The sequence below is a fragment of the Falco peregrinus genome, chromosome 3 (assembly GCF_023634155.1).
Source record: "Falco peregrinus isolate bFalPer1 chromosome 3, bFalPer1.pri, whole genome shotgun sequence".
NCBI classification, from domain to species: Eukaryota; Metazoa; Chordata; class Aves; order Falconiformes; family Falconidae; genus Falco; species Falco peregrinus.
The window spans coordinates 121,753,732-121,773,706 of record NC_073723.1 but is presented as its reverse complement, the minus strand read 5'-3'; the positions used below and the strand labels follow the sequence as shown (position 1 = coordinate 121,773,706).

At 48.5% G+C, this 19,975-nt stretch overlaps 1 protein-coding gene across 7 annotated transcripts in view; it reads left to right on the top strand.

Annotated features, from left to right (window-relative positions):
• The first annotated feature begins 7,752 nt into the window (after positions 1-7,752).
• HIVEP3 (HIVEP zinc finger 3) overlaps positions 7,753-19,975 on the top strand; it is a 114,875-nt gene continuing 102,652 nt past the window's right edge. For 4 of the 7 annotated variants that reach the window (XM_055799383.1, XM_055799380.1, XM_055799381.1 and 1 more), the window contains exon 1: positions 7,755-8,248. The gene's annotated coding sequence lies outside the window, so the exon portion shown is untranslated. Of the gene's footprint in view, positions 8,249-19,975 lie in introns of all 7 variants that reach the window. The other 3 variants (XR_008746428.1, XM_055799384.1, XM_055799386.1) reach the window with 1 other exon arrangement.

The following is a 19,975-nucleotide window of genomic DNA, read 5'->3' as shown; positions in this document are numbered from 1 at the left end:
GCTTCCATCAAAAGATGCTGCCTGTTGGTGGCCAAATGCATGCCCCCAGGTCCTGTTGAGTTTAGCCACAGATGCAAAACTTATGATGTTTTGTTTTTGAAGTTTGTTAAAAGGACACAGTCCGCTAATAAAACTATTTTGGTTTTCTATTGCTAATTCTGACTTGAAAGAGAGAATATAAGCCGACAAAATGTTGCAAGTTTCTTTATTGAGAAGCAGAAATGAAGTAATGCAATTAATGCAAAGAGCAGCAGAAGCTTCTGGTAGAACTCTCACCATGGGAAATAATTATTCCAAGAGAATTCACTTATGCGTTGTTACCTGCTTTACAGTATATGGCTATTTGTGGAGTTTCAGTCCAAACACAAACTGCTGATGCTACTGCCTTAAAAGTTTTAAGAGCTTCTAATTGCTGCTCAATATACTGGATTTGGAAAGCTGTAGCAAAAGTTGTCTGTTTATCCTTAGGTCCTAGCAGAGGAGGCAGTTTTAAGGAATGCATGCCTGTTCCCTAAGCACTTTCTCTAGAAGAAAATAAGAGCTGTCATTGTCTGGCCCCATCCAGGCCTCGTACTCATCTGTCTCGTGATGTAGCCCTATTCAAAACTGCACTTCAGCATTAATCTAGTTTTTCTCTAATGAGGATGTATTATTCAGTGTTTCTTGTGTCATTTTTTATTTTACTTCTTCCCGGGGAGTCCAAAGCCATGTGCAGCTTAAGCTGTCCTGTTTAAACAGCACTGAGAATCTGGGGCCAAATGCAACCTCAGAATTACTCCATCGGAATGAATGGGCAAATTGTTGGGAAAACTTTCCTGTTTGTCTGTGTACAGAATAATGATATTAAAAGAGCACCCATCCAAAGGCCTGGGTGCCCAGGGGAAATTTTTAAAAATAGTAAAGCAACTTGCCAGTTCGGCTGGGGCAAATGAAAAAATCCTGCAAGTGAACTGAGTCCCTCAGCCCCATGGGGCAGTGCCCTGGCTTCCCCCTCTGCTCTGTGCCAGGGGAGCGGGGCTGTGCCGGGCCAACAGGTAGCAGGATGCTGAGGGAGCAGCCGGCGAACTTGTGCCAGGGGTCCCAGATGGGGCACACGCTGCCTGCGGCTGCCACCTCCTGCTCAACCCCTCCTGCGGGATGGTGCCTGCGGCAACAGGTGCAGCAGGATGCTGCCCTGGAAGGGTGGAAGAAGCAGCTGGCTCTTGCTGTGCATGGGGTTTGTCCTCTGAAACAAAGAGACAAGTTCATCCTGGCTGCGATTACACCAGTGTGGAGCGTGCACAGCATGCTGGCGATCCACTCAGCTGCACCAAGGCGCGCAAGCTGCAAGTGGAGGATCCGCATCCGAGGGTCGGTGGGTTGTGACTTAAAACCTGGAGCTCATCCAAACACTCAAAGCCCATTGCGCTCCCTGAGCCTGACATTCAAATAACATGGCTCCCCCAGCAAAGTGTGCACATCCCATGTGCTCCAGCAGCCTGTGTGGCACCAGCTTCGCTTTGCTGGCTCCGGCAGCGGAGGTCTGTACCACACCACTTCTCCCAGCAGGATCCCCGGGGCAGGCTGCTTGGCTGCGCCACCCTCTGCTGCTGGTGGTCGATGGCTAGGTGTGACGGGGCAGCAAGGCACGTGGTAAGGGATGATGGAGCAAAAAAGTTTTGGGTGTTACTCAACTCTCAGTTGCACTGGAGTAAACTGGGAGGGAAGGAATCGACACTGTTAGGTCAAACCCCATGTTTACTTTTACGCACAGCCTTTCTCCAGGGTGTGTAGTATTTTTTTTCTTTCTCTCTCTATTACCTCCTCCACCCTTTAAGTATTTTATTTATACTTTTGTTAGTTACTAATTTCTTTTGCTTGGTTTCCTGTTTGGTGCTTGGAAGCCCTGTCTCACTGCTGGTCACACATAGAGCTTTCACTCCCTGCCTCCTGGAGGCCTCGGGGTTGTGGGCAGTGTCCTGTCTGCTTGGGAATTCACAGTGAAGGCATCCTTTGCTCTGCCGTATTTATGGGTGTTTGCATGGGACAGTTGATAATTTCAGAGTCATGAATGATTGCGGTTAATTGAAAAGTGTTGTCAGGGTCAAAACTATGGAGAAACAGGTTTTAGGCAGCATGACTGAGTTCTGATGGCAATTTAGATAGTACCTTTTGTCTAAAAGGTGTGGACTATATACATATGGTGCTGCCAAAAAGGAGATAGGCTTGGCGATAGGAGGCTGATTTTACAAACAGGCATTTAGGATATCTGAGATGAGCAATTTCTAATGGGACGTAGGAGCTCTACTAGATAGAATTCAAAAGACTTTATCCAGTTAGACACAATGATGGCAATTTGTGGCCATTTAATTTCTTAAAAGCAAAATGGAGCTTTTATTTCTGCATGATTTTTGAGGGGAGATGACTTCTGTGTATATAGTGTCATTCAAAATATATGGTGAAAACTGAAAATATTTATTTACTTTTTAGATTAACAGTCTTTATGTATAGACACCCATTCTGCTAGATGTGGACCTGCTCTGTAATACTTCGTTTCATGTGTGTTGATGTGGTTATTGGGGTGTTTAGAATATATTGGTCTATGTCAGTGGTTTACAACTTATTTTTATTATTATTATTTAATTTGTAAATCTTACATTTTTACAGTGGGGTGCAGTCATTTGCATGGCAAATTTAAGGTTCCAGGCACTGGATTTGCTTTTCTTAGTTACAACTCACAAAACCCTTAGAAGCTGCCTCTGGATCCCCAGGGCTCCCCAGGCACGCTGGAAATGACTGGCCTAAAGTTAATAGGAAGGTTGTACAGAAAAACACAAGGGAAGGGAAAAAAAACGTGCTGGAAGGTAGCTGTGTCCCTTCCCCCAGTGCAAAGAGGGCCAGCAATGGTGAGAGTTCAGGCTGACAGCTCTGAAGATGCTGCCTCCTGTCCCCTGGTACTTTGCAAAACTAGGTTGGGCAAGTGAGAAGCTGCTCAGGTGCTTGTGCAAAAAAAAAAAAAAAAAAAAGTAGGGTAAGGTGATGTTTGAAGACACATGTGTAGTTTGTTCTAGCAGTGCAATAAGCATTGCTTAAGGCCCTTTGATCCCTATAGATGCTCATATGGCTGAAGGGAGAGGTCGCAGGTGTCCAGTGGACCCTTTCCCTGGGAGATGCGGAGCAGAACCTGGGAGGCAGGCAGGGAGCTGGCAGGCTGGGTACCCGCAGCTCCTGGGAGTGGTGGTAGAAGGAAGGGGCACAGGCAGAGGGAGAAGGCAGAGCCCCAGGGCGGGGGTCTGTGCCCCCAGCAAGACCTGGGGGGGGCAGCTGGAGGCAGGAACTCGGCAGCCTGGTGATTTTGCTCATTAATTCCTGCCATGCCAAAATGCAGCAACCTCTCTCCCTGAGCACTTTTCACCGTAGTGGAATATATGTGCTCACTCGTATTACTCATAGTTGGCTGCAAGTTCTATTCGCAACATATTGTTTGACAAATGTCAATTCTGAAGAAAAATAATTTAAATTACTTCTTCGAGACAAAGTTTCAGATTTAACATTGAGCAGATGCTCTGTCTAAAATTAGCATAATGATTCCTCATGCCTGCTACTTACCAGGACATGTGTCTTTAATGTAAGTGTTGGAATAATAATGAAACTTTGCAGTGATTTTCTTGATAATTGAAGATTCTCCAGCAAGCTTTTAAAATGTTTAATGAGCACAGGGACTTTCTGAGTTAAGGAACGCTGTTATTCCCATTTTACATATGTGGAAAGTGAGATGCAGAGCTCTTGCGGTGCCTGAGATCCAGTACCCAGGCGAGCTGGGGAGAGCAGAGCCACAGAGGCTGGGGGGTGGGGTGGGGGGGGTGGGAGAGAGGTGGACCAAGGCCCCCAGGCACTGAGCTCCTGATTGCTGAGGTGATGGCTGAAAAGGGACCTGGGCTTCTGGGGCCAACCTGTTCAAAATAAACACCTCTGGAAAGGTGCCTGGTGGGATTTCCATAAGCAGGGGAAGCTCAGCGCTTGTCGGTGGTGCTGACTGAGCCTAAAACTTCCGAAGAGCTTGTTTCACTTCTAGGGATTTACAGTTCAGTTGAAAAAGGTTGTTTATATATATATATATATCTGAAATACGTTTGATTCACAGGTTTCTGCTGCTCCAGCTTTCCCAAGGGGAAGAATGACATGAAAACCATATTCCCTGTCCCCTCCTCAGCCAGGAGCATGATTGCTCATACTTGGGCATAGGGGCTTAAAGAAAAAGCCCCCAAAGCAGCATTTGTAAGTCCCTAGACACTTTCCCCAGATGGGAAGACTTTGACACAGAAAGGTGAGATGACTTGTTGGTAGTTGCACCTGACCGTGCTTTCAGCTCCTGTTAATGCACTCTAGCAGCAGGGAAGAGAGGGATGAGTTAGGGACCAGCTGGCAGCATGCAGAGCACTGGAGCACGCTCCGAGGAGGAGCACGGAGCACGGAGCTGGGAGCTCTGGCACAGCAACAAGGATGGTAGAAAAACTAATAGAGCTCAAAAAAAACCCCAACCAAAAACAAAAAAACCAAACCTCCCAAAACCAGGTGGGAGCAGTTTCAATGAGGCCTTTTCAGGCAGCGGGGAATTTTTGCACACCCGGGGCCATGCTGAGGTGAACAGGGGTGGGTGACGGATGGGCAGCCAGCATACCCGGTCTAAACACCAGGGGAGGGAAGGAGCCTGACCTTTAAGTGAGGAGTGAGATGTGGTTGGTTTGACCATCCTAGGCCTGAGGAAGGTCCCTTTCCTGACTAAATGCTCCTTTCTAACAAATAATTTCCACAAAACTTCCAACCGTGGCCTGAACTTAACCTCGTGTGTTCCTGACCCTGCAGTGGGAATAGGTGTCCCAGGGGAACCTGGTCCTTCATTTTCCCATTTAAGAAAAACCACACTCTTCCACCTAAGAAAAGGCACCACCACTGGACTAAGGAACACCTTTGTGGATTGCCTTGAATGGGCATGATTACCCTGAATGGCCTTTGTACTGTTCAGGGAAAAATACCTCAACCTTTTTGGGTGTTGGAGCACAGGCATCAATCTCCAAAACTGGGAAGAGGGTGTTTGGTGTGATGGGCAGAGTCAAGGATGCTGGTTGAAAACAACAACAAAAAAATATCTATAGCATTTTTTTTTTTTTTTAATGAAAATCTTTAGTGTGCCCATGTTGGGTACTGTGCGGTGCACTTTAAAAGCAGCATTAGCACCTTGCTGTTATTTACATGAATTCCTGGGTCTGTGTCTTCCAAAGGGGAGAGAGTTTATCATAGCAAAGGCGCTGAAGCCTCTTGCAGGCATGCTGGGTGCCCTCGCCATTTCAGGCTGAAAGGTGATATTTTAGTAAGTGCTTCCCACAGCCAGTTAGTTCATCCCCATGTGCAAAAAAAAGGAAGGAAGATCGTAGATGTGTCAGGAGGAGATGATCTGTCTGTCTGGCCTAGTAAAATCATAACCATCATGAGGCTGCTGCTAGAATCTGAGGCGCTTGCACAGTAACTGAGATGCAACTGATTTTCCCCCCACTGTGGCATGGAGTAAATGAGAGACATCTTTGGTGGCAGCTTTTGGTTGTGATTAGGGGTTCTTGCATTTCTGTCTGTGCTCCTGGGAGCTCTATTTCATTTATTACGCATCAGTCCAAATTCTCAACTCAAATTTGATGGAGAAAGTGGGTGCTTGCCACTGAACCCCCGGTTCAGTCCGGACTGCACTAGCTGGGCTTTCAGTGGCAAACCTGCTTTTGCTGCTCTTGGCCCATCAGAGTGGGTCCGTGCGGGGCTGGGTGGGATCTGCTGGGAGGACCAGGAGCAGGCTGGGGGTGCAGCTGGGGCTCTGACCCTAGCAACCCGGACGCAGAAGCTCTGTAACTGCAGCCAGCCCCATTTGAAAGTTTGCTCGAGGGGGAAACACACCCAATTTTGGGCAGTTTGGCAGGGCAGAGGCTGCTCCGCACACACTGCCTGAGAGTCCTTGCAGGCCTGTTTACGTATCCAGTGTCTGGCTGCATCTGTGCAATTCCTTAAAGACCTTGAGCAACTGCACCTGCTGGCACCAAAGTGACTCAAGCTGAGAGAGAGCAGGGAAGACTGTAGCAGCATGGGAACAAAATTAAACAAATAAAACTCTGAAGAATTTTTGCATCACACTCTAATTCTCATTTCTGTCCAGAATGAGAGAAGCTGAAATTGAGTGTGAAACTGGGCTGTTGAGGAAATAATATGCTCATAGAAAGTACATGCATTCCATGGTATTTTCTTGGGTTTAGCACCAAAAGCATTTTTGGGGATCCAGTTTACCTGGAGTTTGCTCTGTGGCTGGCTGAAGATGAGCCAGGCTGGTGTTTCAGTAGCAGGTTTGCAATTATTAATTCTCCTAAAAGCAACATGATATTTTCTGAGCAAATCAACAGCTCTGTTGATGTTCACCCGAAAAAGCACATCCTGCTAAGTTTCTTGTTTGGCTGCCAGTGTAATTCTTTCCATCACAGAGACTTTGTATCATCATTATTTCATTGTTAAATGACTTTTTTTTTTTTTTTTTTTTTTTTTGTGCTTAACCCTGACTCTTGAGCCAGGCAGGAACATTGGCTTGGTAATAGTGGTTTTAGGGGGTGTGGGTGGTGTTCTTTTTCTTCTTTTTAAATAGTGTGGGGTTTTTGGGGGTTTTTTTGTTGTTTTTTTTTTTTTTTGTGTAGCCTGCATTAGAAAAGAAGGGCTGGGATGCAGCTTGGCTGGCATGGCCATGCCAGCTATGGGGTAGAGCCATGGCTGCTTTCAGCACGGAGCAGTTTACCAGGTACACTGCAGAGTGGCGATCAGTTATCAAGCACATACTGACGAGCTGAGCAAAGTCAGTTATCTTGGCCAGAGTTCACATTTTTGCCAGTAAACGCCTATTTACAGCAGCACTTCTAATGACCGCAGAAGTAGGAAACATTTTGCTGAATGTGCACGTATATTTTAAATGTGAGCGCAGCCTGGGATGCGAGGCTGCCCTTCTGCTCTCCTCTAAACCCCCCAGCCTGCATCTTCCCAGCTGTCTGGCTGAAACCCCGGGGTTATCTCGCTGTGTCCTCTGAGCTCATCCCGGGCTGCCCGGAGCCGGGATCCCGCCTGGGAGCCAGGACAAACGACACTGGAGCCCTTTTGCCATGCCCACGTGGAGGAGGGACACGCTCTGTGGATCTTTCTTGCCTGCCTGATCATTTTGCCTCGCCTGCAGCCGTATGAAGGAGCACTTTGTCTCCCCCTTTTAGCACAAGAGCTCGGGCTTTCAGTTTGTTACAGCAGTGATAACTAACAAAACAAAACAAAACACCAAATCAAACAAAAAATATGGAAGAAGAAAAAAAAGGCAAAAAATTAAAAAAGAAAAAAGAAAGAAGATAGAAAAACACAAAAAAGAAAGAGAGCAAAAAAGGAAAAGGCAACCAAAAAATGAGAGGCCAGCCGAAAGGCGAGGGTCGCTCTTTGGGGATGAAAGGGGCAGCGTGCGGGGGCGCAGGGCGCTCCGCGGGGGAGTCGGCCAGGAGCGGGCTGCCCCGGCGGCGCGCGGCCCGGCGGGGGGTACCGGTGGGTGTGCTGGAGGATCCCCCCAGCGTGGCCAGCATCCCCCTCCCCGTTCCCCCAGCGCAGCCGGGGGGGGGCCGCTGCCGCAGAGCGCTGCGCGGGGGCGGGGGCGGCCGGATCAGCGAGCGGGGGAGGAGGATGAGGATGCGGGGGAGGGATGGAGAGAGGAAGGAGGCGGCGGGGTGGCCGAGCGCTGGCAGCTCCGCCGGCAGCGCGCTCCCTCCGCGCCGGGCCAGCCTGGCCGGGACCCCCGGCCCCTTGCAGGCAAGAAACCGCTTCTGTGATGGAAAATGCCGGCTGCGCGGGGCGGGGGCACCTTCTCCCACCGCTCCCGGGCTCCGGCCGGGAGGAGCTTCGTTCCCCCCCCTCAGTGTCTGTGCTGGGGGGTGGGCAGCCTCGGCAGCAGCCCCCAGCCCCGGCCCGGAGGATTCCCTGCTCGGCGCCGCCAGCGCAGCAGCCGCCTGACAACAGGAAACAATGTGTAGTGAATGGAAAAGGGGGAGGCGCCGCCTGACCGACTTCCCCTGACATCACTGCCCAAATAAGGAGCTTCACACCGGCCCTATCTGTTGCAGCCTGGCAGAAGATCCCCCCGGAGCCCCAGGGCCGCTACCCCCGCAGCGGCAGAGCCATGGGAGAACCGCAGCTGCGGTGCGGGGGGCAAGTGCAGGTAACGAGCGGCCGCGCCGTGCCAGGGCGGGTGGCGTGTGCGTGCTTCACAGCTCTAGCGATATTATTATTATTTTTTTTTCTTGTACTAGCCGCGGTCAGTGCTGAGAGGGAAGAGCAGCCGATGAGGCGTAATTAAGAGCACTTGTAACGCGCCGCGGGCATGTCTCGCTGATGAGGTCACTGCGATGAGTAACCGGGAGTTGCTGAATGTCGGGCTGCTGTGTACTGTAAACACGGAGGGATTGTTTCTCTTGAGCCGCCGCCAGCCGGGCCGGGTGCCTACACGGGCACAGGCATAAACTGCAGCTCCGCTCTTAATTGGCGGCCACCTCTAACTAAGGTCCTGAGAGCCGGGGACTTTGGCTGGCTGCAGCGTGTGGCAGGGGTGAGCTGGCTGGCTGGGACGGATTTCCTCCGTAGCACTTGCACGGGGAAGCCAGCGGGAGGCTGGGGGGGCTGCGGTGCGCGCAGGGGCTGTGCGGGTCCGCTCCGGCCGGCGCCCCCCGCCCGCAGCCCCGCTGCTCGCCGGGGAGAAGGCGGCCCCCGCTGGGTGCACAGGGAAGTCTGGCCCTGGGGGTCACCTTTTGGCTGTTTTATCCCTTTACATTGTTTCTCGCTGCTGCTTAGCACCCGCACATCAGCGTAAAATGAGGCAGCTTTAAAAAATGGGTGCTAACGATCTAAGCTTCTTAATCCTGCTCGATGGAAATTAATAACGCTTTTGATGCACCCAGAGGTGTGATCAGAAATGCAAACACACGCCGAGCTGCTCTATGCAAATGTGTGGGTTGTTATTCCGGAAAAAAGGCACTGTGCATTATTATAGGTTTTTTCCTACTCGTTCTTTAACTAATTGGCCCACCATCACGGAAGCGCCTGGCACTTTTACCCAGTCCCACTCTGGCGAGTGGAAACGGCTGGGGCAGCTGACATGGTGATTTATGGTATGAGCAATACAATCCAAACCCTGCTCGGCTGCTGGAGGATAACCTGTAGCTTACAGGCTTTTCATTTCCCTGGTGGTGAAATATTATTAGCATCAGTGCGCTGAGCCAGTTTTACCCTCTGCTGCCGGGATGTCCTGAGAGCCCCTGCCTTGTAACTCCCACCTCTCTTACTTCAGCGATCCCCCAGGCAGCTGCTTGTGCCTGTTGGGGACTGTCAAGTTTTTCTCACAGTCTCAGTGCTTCAGGGGCTTTTCATTCTGATCCTTGTAGGATAACGTTCACAATGCCATCCGAGTGCACTTCCCTGAGAATAGGTAGGATTCGTGTGGGGTGGGATGTTGTGATTCTGGCTTGGCTCACAGGTGTCGAGAGGCTCCAAAGCCCATTGCAGTGAGTCTCATCATCCCCATCCCCTTCCTGCCTTCCCCTTCTTAGCAGGCAGGTCTGAATGAAGGGGTCCTAGCAATAAGATTTCTTTCATCCCCAGAGAAGTATCATTCAGTGAAGGATGCAGAGATACTGATGCAGGAGATGGGGGGCGTGGGGTGTGTGTGTGTTAGTATGTGCTGCCCTGACTTGCTTCTGAGAAGGCAAGCTTTCCACCTCCAAGGCTTGCTGTTGGGCTTCTTGGACCGGTGAGGGGTTTGCTGCAGTCCTTTTTAAGGAAAGGGAAAAAAAAAAATCTGTAGAAGATTTATGTAAATGGTGCATTAAAGAAAAAACTTCCAGAAGTTACTAGTTAATTAATTAATGAATGTGTTACCACACAACTGCCTGCAGCAGGTCTGGGCTTTGTATCCTCTGGGACACACTCAGCACACACAGAAGTGCGGTGCAGCCCCTGAGAAATGCCTTCCAGGAGCCCTCTGCTCTCCTGGGGAGGCTCTTGCAGCATAAGGCAAGGGGACTTGCTCACTGTGCCTGACTATTTTCATCCTAATCCACAATGGACCCTTTTTTTCATGTCGGATTTCATGGTGTCAGAAATAATCCATTTCAGAAACATTTGTATGTCCCATTGCACTTTTAGCATCGTAACGAGGGATGCTCACAAGGATTCTTTCCCCCCTGCCATGATGAGTGGCTGCCCCAGGTGCATGAGAGGCAGAAAAAGGAGAGACAGGACCACAGGCTCTGCTCGTTTGGTTTTCCTGACTGAGGGAAAACATGTTCTCACAGCTGGGGTGAGGGGAGAGCAGACCGGGGGGGTGAGCAAACTCAGAAATGTTTGGAGTTTGCTCTTGAAAAATATACGGCAGCTGTCAATAGAATAGCTCAGTGTTCAGCTTGCCTAGTTTGCAGCGTGTGTGAGCGTGATTGGATGTGGGGGACTACTGAGGGGATCCGGTGGGGTGAGTCCCTGGAGGAACGGTTTCGAAAATAATATTTATTCTGAAGTTAACAACAAAAGCGCTGTTGAGAAACCTTTCCTGAGCTGCAGGGATAAGGCATCGCTGTCATGGGTGGTTTAGCAATAATTGGAGAGAGCAGGGGAGTGTATCCCGGCTGGGGAAATCACCGAGGCTATCCTGTTGATTGGGTGGCAGGTCATTAATGAGGGGCTCCTGGGAACTCCCTTGCTGTACGTCACTGGTGAAGTCCCATGGCCGTCGGGTAGCTCCCTCTGCGTTAGGAAAGCTGGCTTTCCTCCGGCTTCTTCAGTCTCCCCTGGTCACAGAGGTTCCTGCTGGCTCGTTGCTCGGAGGAGCTCTGCCGTCATAACTCCTGGCCACATTTGGCTGCACATGTTGAATGCAAAAAGCATTTCAGCAGACTTGCTGTTTCTGAAGTGCTTTAAAGCATTTGGTTTCTTGGCAAGGGGGTTCAAACTTGCGGGGGAGGGGGGAACCTTTGGAAAGGAAAATAATTTATTTAAAATGTACATTCAACACGATTGTCTGTGACTTTAGAAAGGCTGCTTGTTAGTAGATCTTTACAGCTCTGCTGGGATCTGCAGTCAGTAGGGCCAGTTGGGATGCAGGGAAATATATATTCGGTTTTCCATTCTGCCCTTTACACTTGCTGAATTCTTCCCACCTTTCACTTGTTAATCCGGACGGGTTTCTCACTGGTGCTCCCTCTCCTGGGCTCTGCGGAGACCACCTTGCAAGAGGACAGTTGTGCTTAGTGCTCCCGCTGTGCCAGGACTCGAGTTCAAGCAAACGGTCTTTCCCAGACCTGCTCTGTGCAGGCAGCTGGGATCTCGGTCTCTATAATCGGTGCAGTAATCAGAATGGAGATTTTTATCCTGCCCGGCTCTAATTACATGCCTGTATAAGGTGAACCTTTTAATGAGCATCAAAAGATGCATTGTGTGGTGGTGGTGGGGGCTGTGTTAAAGGGACTAGGAGATTATTCAGTCATTCAAAAACCATTTGGTGAAAGTAAATGTGCAATAAATCTTCCTTAACCTCTCCATTGCCTCATTTTCTTTGCAAAGCCCTGAGCTGAGCCCAGCCCCTCCTCCCTAGCAAGTCCAGGCTGTGACTGGCTCATGTCGCACCAGTTTTTGCCTTCTGCCTGCTTTTTGGAGCTGTCTGAGAAAGCGCGCGTGCGGTAGGGTGAGGCGAGGCCATCAGCTGTGTGGAGCTGAAGGTGGGGAGTAGAGATGTCCCTGAGCATTTACTGCGTGGGAATCTTCCGAGAAGCCCTAAGAGAAGCAGTACCCAACCCATTTAAATACACCTAGATGGTATTTTTGTAACCGTTTTTTGTTTGGTTTTGGTGTTTTGGTTTTTTTTTTCAGTTGCATGGAGATTTTGGTTTGAGTGCACTTTCCTTCTGGGAACTGCTCAGCAACATTTAAGCAGGGATAACTAAGAGAGAAAACATGAGCGAGATCAAGTTTTCCTGCCTTCCCAAAAGTGACTTGCTGTAAGCAGGGACTGCTTGTCCCTCATTGACTTGAAGCCCATGTGCTGTCTCGCAGAGGCACAGAAGCATTTGCAGGGCATCGCTGCAGGGGCAAGCAGTCACTGGGACAAACTCAGAGCATCCTTGGCATTGTGGGAAACCTTGTTGTATATCAGCAACATACAAATCCTTATTGTGCAAATGAGGTTTTTGTTTTCAGCAGCTCCTCAGCCTCCAGATCCCAAGTTCTTTTTCCATGCCATTTATCCAGACCTTCCCTTGTTCCTTCCTTGGGCTTTGGAGGGTCACTTGCCCATTAAACCATTATTCAGGCTTTGCAGCCCTGGAAGGCTTTGGGCTTTCAGTTATTTCACTCTGCTTCTCTGTTGGACCTATAGATTCTAGTCAAGAAGGCAAGACGTGTCAAAATTTGTCTAATCCAGCTGAATTCAGACATAGGATTTGGGTTTCTCTGCTAATGTTGCTCTCAGGTGCATCAGGACCCAGAGGGGGTTGCTGAGCACTTATTTGGTGGTGCAGTTTCAAGGGAAAATCTCAGGAGAATCCAATAAAACTGAGCCTGGCCCTTTTCCCAGCAAAACTGGTTTTAACTGTAGTAGCTCCCTGAAGTCTTCACTGCCACGCTCCTCCATCTGGCTTGACATCCAACTTCTGCATTGCTGAGGCGATCTCTCCTGAAGGGCAGCTCACCGCTCTGCAGAACTCCAAAGGAACAAAACAGACACAGCTGTTAATTCTGTAACCGCCTGCTGTCACTTTTCATATGAATTACTAGTAGATTTAAGTCTCAGGTATACAAGGCCTTCTTCATCCTTGGGTGTATGAGTATTCTCTCCATAGCTCTGTCTGTCACCAGTGTCATGATGAACCATGAGCCAGCGGTGACAAAGGGACCCAAGGGGTGCTGGGCTGTGCACTGGCTGCATTCCCGATGCAGGGCAGGGTACAGTCTTGGGGTAAAAGGCCAGCTAAGTAAGTGTGCGACTGGACACGTGCTTCCCAGAAGTAACGTAAGAAGGTGGGTTGTGGGCTGAGTGCTTTAGAGGTCTGCATCACCGCTGGGAGTGGTGGTGGTTGTCTCCAGCCATTTCATCTGATGAAGGTGAACGGGAGGTTGTTGCTTTAGTAGTGGGGTACAGGGTTCACAAAATAGATTCTGAAACACAGATAGCTTCTAGGAGCTTTCACGGGCTTGGAGGAACACCCTGAGCCCTGGACTTTTGGCTGGCTGTTCCTAACCCAAGCAGCTGGGAGATGCCCAGGAGAAGGTGTTGGGCAGAAAGGCTCTCCCCGTTGCCTGCTGTTCGGGGCGAGGCAGTGAGCATCCTGAAGGATGCAGTGAGTGACCCGGGGCCAAAGCAGTGGGTTTGTCACTGACAGGAAAGTGCCTCAGAGTGTTCCATGAGGCATCGCTGACTCTTTAAATAGCTGCCCACAGGTTTCCTGTGTTTCCTCCTGCCCTTTATTCAGTCTTTTTGGGTTTGTTCCCTTCTGGGGAGATTTACTAACAGAAGTTAAAGCTACAGAAAAACTGAAGATGGAGCTGAGATGAGCTGAATAGAAATTAAAAAGTTTCATAAAGTTCACGTGTTTTGGAAGGCACTGGGATGGCACCTACTGCCTGTAAGACAAGAGCAGCTGCGAGTTGCTCACCATTTGGTAATCTGCAGTTTTGGCACAGGGATGTAAATCTAATTAGCTCCCTTGGGGGCTCTGCAGCCACATAGAGTTCCATCAGCTGCAAAGGAGCAAACTCAGGGTGATTAGCTGGTGGGGCATGAGGAAGGATGGGGAGGTCATGCTGTTCCTTGAGGGGATGCATCCCTTGGGAGGACGAGCATTGTGCTGTGTTTCTGGAGTGGCTCAATTTGGGAGAGCTTTGTACACGTGAAAACAACTAAGGGGCTTCTTTACTCAAATTTGAGGTCTCTTGGTGTCCCAGCTGGAGTGCTGGTCTTAACTGGGAGGTTTCTGTTGTGGGGGATGTCAGGGCTGGTAGGGGCAGGATAAAGGGTTCTGTGTGTATTTGAACCCACCAAAAATCTATTGGATCTTCATGTATTTTAAAGGGGAAAATAGTTCAGGTTGTGTTTAAAAGAAAAATACCTTCATTGTGAAGATGTGGAGTGCGTGACTTTGGAACAAGACAGTGCAATGAAAGGTCAGGCTAGAACCAAGTGCAAAAATAGTTGTAGATATCTACAGAAGAATGTGGAGCTTCTCTGAGTTGGAAGGGAAATGAAGCTGGGTGTTTAATTACCGCCCACAAACTTGCCTGTAACGCTCAGGTATTTCTTTCGTGACTTTCTCAGGCTAGAATTAACAGAACCTGAAGAGAAGCCACTCTTCCCCACCGTTTCACCGCTCTGTTTATGTGAGAAAATTGGCCGGACACAACAGTGTGACCACTGTAGTCTGACCTAAGCGTGTGTTTCTTTTGGAATTAAGGAGCTCTGCTGGAAGTTATCCTGCAAGAATTCAGAAGTGTTCTGGCCAATATCTTTCCATGGAAAAGTGCCCGTCTCACTTCCCACTTCTGTAAAATGGGGTTAAAAATATTTTCCCTCCCTCCCAGCAGCATTGCCACACTCCCTCAGCAGCAGTTCGTAAAACACCACAGTATTTTTTCCTCCAGTGTGAAAAATGCTAAATAAAAGTAAATTGATACTATTTAAAATAGTATTTTAAGTGCTTCATGCTACAGTGGATGACTACAAATAACTATTAAAACATCATGGTAAAGATTCACAGCTACGGTTTGTGAGCACCCTAGGTTGGGGAAGCTACTGCTTTTCAGCCCTGTTCACCCAGCATCCACTCAAAAAACTGCCAAAATGGGTAAAAGGGATCCAAGAATCACCCAAGATCTTCCTTGCACTGCACAAATAGACCTGCCAGCAGCACAGGCTGGATCTTCACATCTGATAGCATCCTATGGTAATGACTCACTGTCTAATGAGTTTACTACCGTGGTTGGTATCATTACTAGGGTAATCCTTTTTAAGGATTTTTCAAGGAGTGTTTATTAAAACCAAACCCTTGCTGCTTTTGCAAACCTGCTTTGAATGGCACCATTTGCATTCAGAAACAGTAAAGCAAAGAAGGCTAAACCCATTACTGCCAAACTGAAGAATTTTTTTCTTAACCTTAAGGCAGCGCTGTGTTGTTTTGCTGCTGATGAAAAAGCCTGCAGTGTTGGTTTTATTATGTATTATGCAGGTTTTAGGTCTTTAAAGAAGTTAAGGGAAAGTCCCAGATGAGGTTGTTGGTTGCCTTACAGTCTCCATGGAATACAGTTGCTTTTTGATTCTGCCTGTAATTCCATGCCGTAGACACGGTCCGCTGCCTTTGTGTTTTGATCTGTCATCCACCTGTGGGGATTTGCCACAAAGTTAGAAAATACGCTGTGTTCATATTTGCATTAATCAGAATTTGGAATTATTCAGAAGATAGGAGATGGTATGCCAAAATGTTAAACCAGCAGTTACATTTTTTTTAAGTAAACAGGTGTAAAGGCAGAAATGAAGTGCGTGAATATAACAGAAATCCTCAAATCCTGTTTCTTCTGAACTGGCGATAGATCCTCGCTGGCAGTGGGGGATGTGTCTAGACCATCTTGGGAGGCTTCTGGTGTGGATGCGTCAGTTGTGCCGAGCGCAAAACCGATCACACAGAATTCTAAGCTGGATATTGTTGTTTAGGGTTGTGTTTTTGTTTTTTTTCCTTTTTTGAACCTATTTTTGTCACCTTTATATTAGAGTGATACCTTCCTAAGTAAACAGTAGTTTGGTCAGGTACTTTAATAATTTTTAATGTGAATCAAGGGGATAAACATGGTCCTTTTTTACACGGGTAAGTGTGTTGAGTTCTTCCCAGGCGAAACAAGGCTCCTGGCTGTTGAGGACTCTGAAAGGACACAGGGACAGAGAGCTGAAAAGGAGAAGATGCTTGAGAGGGCTGTGGGGAGAGAGTGGGAGCTGGTGCCTTATTAGTGAGCAAAAAGTTTAGTTTAAAAAAAAAATAGTTCATTTTGCTCTTTTCTCAGGAGCTGCGAGGCAGTAAAGAGTTTGAAGCAGGTGAGGGCACTTGTTGCAGAAAATAGCTTTGGGAAGGTGTTTGCTGAAAGCCTTCTCTCTCGGTAAATAAATGAGGAAAGGCAGAGATGCCAGCCCAGCCAGAGCGGCGGTGGAGGCGGCGCAGGGACAGGGGGCGCAGAGTGTCCCGCAAAGACACGCACAGTTTCACACAAATGGAGACCGCAGCTCTGCATGCCTTCGACCTCAAATACCCTAATGAGCTTGAGTGCTGGGGCCGGCTGGCTTAGAGAAGCCCTGACACTTAGTACTTTTCTTTCCTGCTTTTGCAGCAGGTCTGTTTCAGAACTAAAATTGCCTCTTGTAGGGCAGGACACAGCATCTGCAGGGGTCATTTGTCCCACCTTGCTAGGCAGAGTATTTTGAATAGTGTACTAGGGAAACTGCTTTTGGAATGTGGTCAGGGATTGTATCTCCATTTGAGGGTATGCTATTGCATGCCTGCATGTCGAGTGTACCTGCCTGTGTGCCACCACCAAGACACCTACTTAAAAAGTGATATTTTGACTCTGTTTCCATCTCCATTTGCATTTGCGCTGGGGTGGCTACTCTGTGCTTGGGCTGTCACTGTGAGGAGTCATCCCCGGTGCTGGTGAGCCCGTTCGCATTCGATGGGCATGTGCCCGTGTGAGAGTGAGTGCAGGGGATGTTTTCCATTTAACAATGTTATTTCTGGCACCGCTGCTTTTTCTGTAATCACTGTGGAAACTGTTATGCTTGAGGGCTCATCAAGGAAACACTGTAGGTTCTTCTAGGGAGATATATATTAAGCAAGCAGCCATGATACTGGTTTCATAAGGGCTCACTTCAATTGGGAACAGTGTTTTCAGGAGATTTTTACTGGCTGTGTTTCTAATGGATCTGGGAAACAGTGTAAGTAGAGGAGAGCACCCAGTGTGCTGAGAAAGGGGCTGTTGGTGTTGGGGCTCTAGTGCTGTGTTGTATGATGGTGCTTCAGAGGAGGAAAAAAAAAAAAAGTGATTTTTTTATTGTGAAGAGCAGAAAAGTTTGAAGATAGATGGGATGGTCTGGGCCCGGTCTTGGAGAGATATGACAAGTTACAGATGAACGTGAGTTGTGGTGACAGGGGTTTATTAGATCCGTTAACGGGTGTCCTGCTCTGCCACGGCCACAGATGGCTCTGTTAGACTGGTGTGGCTTCGCTGTGTGGCCGAGGCTGGATTTGAGATGCCAGATGTGCCCAGATGCAGGAGCATCTCCTGTGCTCGCAGAGGGAGGGCTGCGGGTGGGAGAGCCCATGGCCCTACCGCCATCACACTCTGGCTCTGCAGGCACAGCAGCTTGTACCACACTTTTGGGGAGAAAAGCGTACAGTATGTAAGTGCTGGGAGAGGATGGCGTGTGGCTTCCCGTGCCCTGCAGCCTGTGAACCCAAGGCGCCATGGCCAGAGGCAGCAGTGAGGGCGTCTGTCAGCGCTCACCCCCAGTGCTGGGCAGGCTTCTCCTACTGTGGCATATGAGGCAGTAACGGAGTGATGGGCATGAGCTGTGCTTTACCAAGGTGCCTGATATTCCTCACAGTGTGTATTTCTGCATGGATATGGTAGCAACGCTGTTCACAAATGGGCAAGATACTTCCAAAGAACTTTTAAAACTGATTTTGTAGATACAGCACAAAGCAGAGAGGTCCTAAGCACCTGCATGAGGCTGTGAAGTACTGGCATTTTGTGCAAATGTTGTCTATTAACCCTCACTAAACTACAGTTTGAGTTGTTACATTTCCCCAGTTCCTCCTTTGATGTAGAAATAAACAGTATTTCTCCTGGGTTTGTGCTTCACATGCTCGAGGGGTCATTATTGCTTGTCAAGTAGCTGATCTGACACAGTCCAGAGGCTGGGTTATGCTGCTGCTGCTGGCCGGAGCACACGGGCTGGGCAAGCTGAATCACATCAGTTCACCTTGCTGAGCAGCCTCACCCTGGAGGATGCAACAAGCTTTGCTACACATCAGCCATGGGATAAACGTCTCCTGGCCATTTGTGTTTATTGTCATTAACCACTTATTTATAATCAAAATATCACCGTCATACACTAGAAATTGCATGTATTGGAAAAACTGGCCACGTGGTCCCAGCCTTAGGGAGCTGACAATCACAAGCAAAACTCAGAGGGAGACAGTGCGGAGATGGGGGGAAGAGAAAGGGTTACGGTGGCCAGGTGTGTGGTGGATTTGCTAGCTTTCCTGTGGGCAAGGGTGTTTTATTTGTGGTACTTAAGAGTGCTCTTTTGCCTTGACATTTGTGGAAAGGCTGATACCGGAAAGAGGAAAGGAGGTTTTGTCTATGCTATACATATTTGATGTTTTGCATTTTAATAATTACCTTAATATGTTACTCAAACTCGCCTCTCACTTTATTTTGGGATCTCTGGAGGCATTCTGTTTGCTTAACACTCTTAAAGTCTTTACAGTGCTCAGCAAATGATTTATTACTGTTGATTCATATGGCACCCAGTACAAGCTTCATGGCAGTGGTGTGCAGAAATTATGATTCTTTCAGGACCACTTCACCCACCATTGAAATAGACTCCTCTGATTAACAGGAGAGTGGAGAGTGAGATGGACAGATTCATACAATTTGATGACCTCAGCAATTAATTATTTATTGAGCTTTTAATTTTGCATCCATCATTCTAGCTGTCTCCCCTGACTTTCCAGAGTAGTTTCACAGGGAGGTAGAGGATCAACAGATGCCTTTAAAGGTGGGGGTCTGCAGCTTTGTTTGAAGCAGCTCAGCTGTGCCTGTGTTAACCCCTGAGACTCTGGGAAGGGAAGGAGCTAATACCTACTTTGCCCCTGGGTGTTTCAGGTCTTCAGAGACCCTTAGTTTTAATCCCAAAAAGCTGTGTTTTCCCCAGCACTGTGAGCTGTGGGACAGATGACAGTGTTAATCTGTCCTGGTCCTGGGGCCTGTATGTGCATAAGCTTCTTTTTCCTCCGGCTGTGGACAGAGAGGGGTTGCCTTGTTTCTCTTAGCATCTTGTACTACTTCCAGCTCGGCATGAAAACTCTGCTTTCCTTGGGTCTTGTGCTTCAGGGTTTCCAGATGATGTCTGCAGGTATCAGGAGGGCGGTTTTCCTAAATGCATGAGCAGCTGAGGATGTTTTGCCTTGGTTTTTTGGCTTTTTTTTCCCTCTCTTTTTTGAAGGATTAAGGGCGGCCTCAACTGGTAGAAGGACGCTGAGGTTTAGGATAATCTGGTGCTTTCATGACTGTGATTGTTTCCTTCCTTGCCTGTGTTGTTTTTCTCACGGATTCAGGATCGCTGTATCTGTGACACAGAAGGAGGTATCTCATAAGTTACTCTTGGGATTTTCTTCTTTCCTTACAGCCAAGGACACTTATGGGACCTCTGCACACCTGATCATTTCCAGAACCTCTGGGATAGATGGGAGCTTGTGCGTAAGCCCCAGAGCTGCCAAGTCTCCTATACTTGTGCTTGTAGTTAGTGGCTTTTTTAGAAGCCACCGGAAAGATGTGCAGGATGGGAGAAAAGGTGATGTGCTCCTGTCCAGCCCTCAGCTGAGACTGTGCAAGATCTGGACATGGTGGAGTGGCCAAGCAGACCCGGTCCCTCTGCTTCATCTGCTGAAGGCACTAGGTCCATCCGTCCCTCCAGCTCCCAGCTGCCTCCCATTGCTATAATGTGGGCAAGAATGCTCATTCATCATTTTAGGGCAAAAAAAGCACAAAGAATTGAAGAGTCTCCATTAGGTGGATGTATCCTCCGACCAGATTGGGATTGTTTCCAAAAGGTCTGTGGCATGGGACATAAAACAATGAAGAAGGA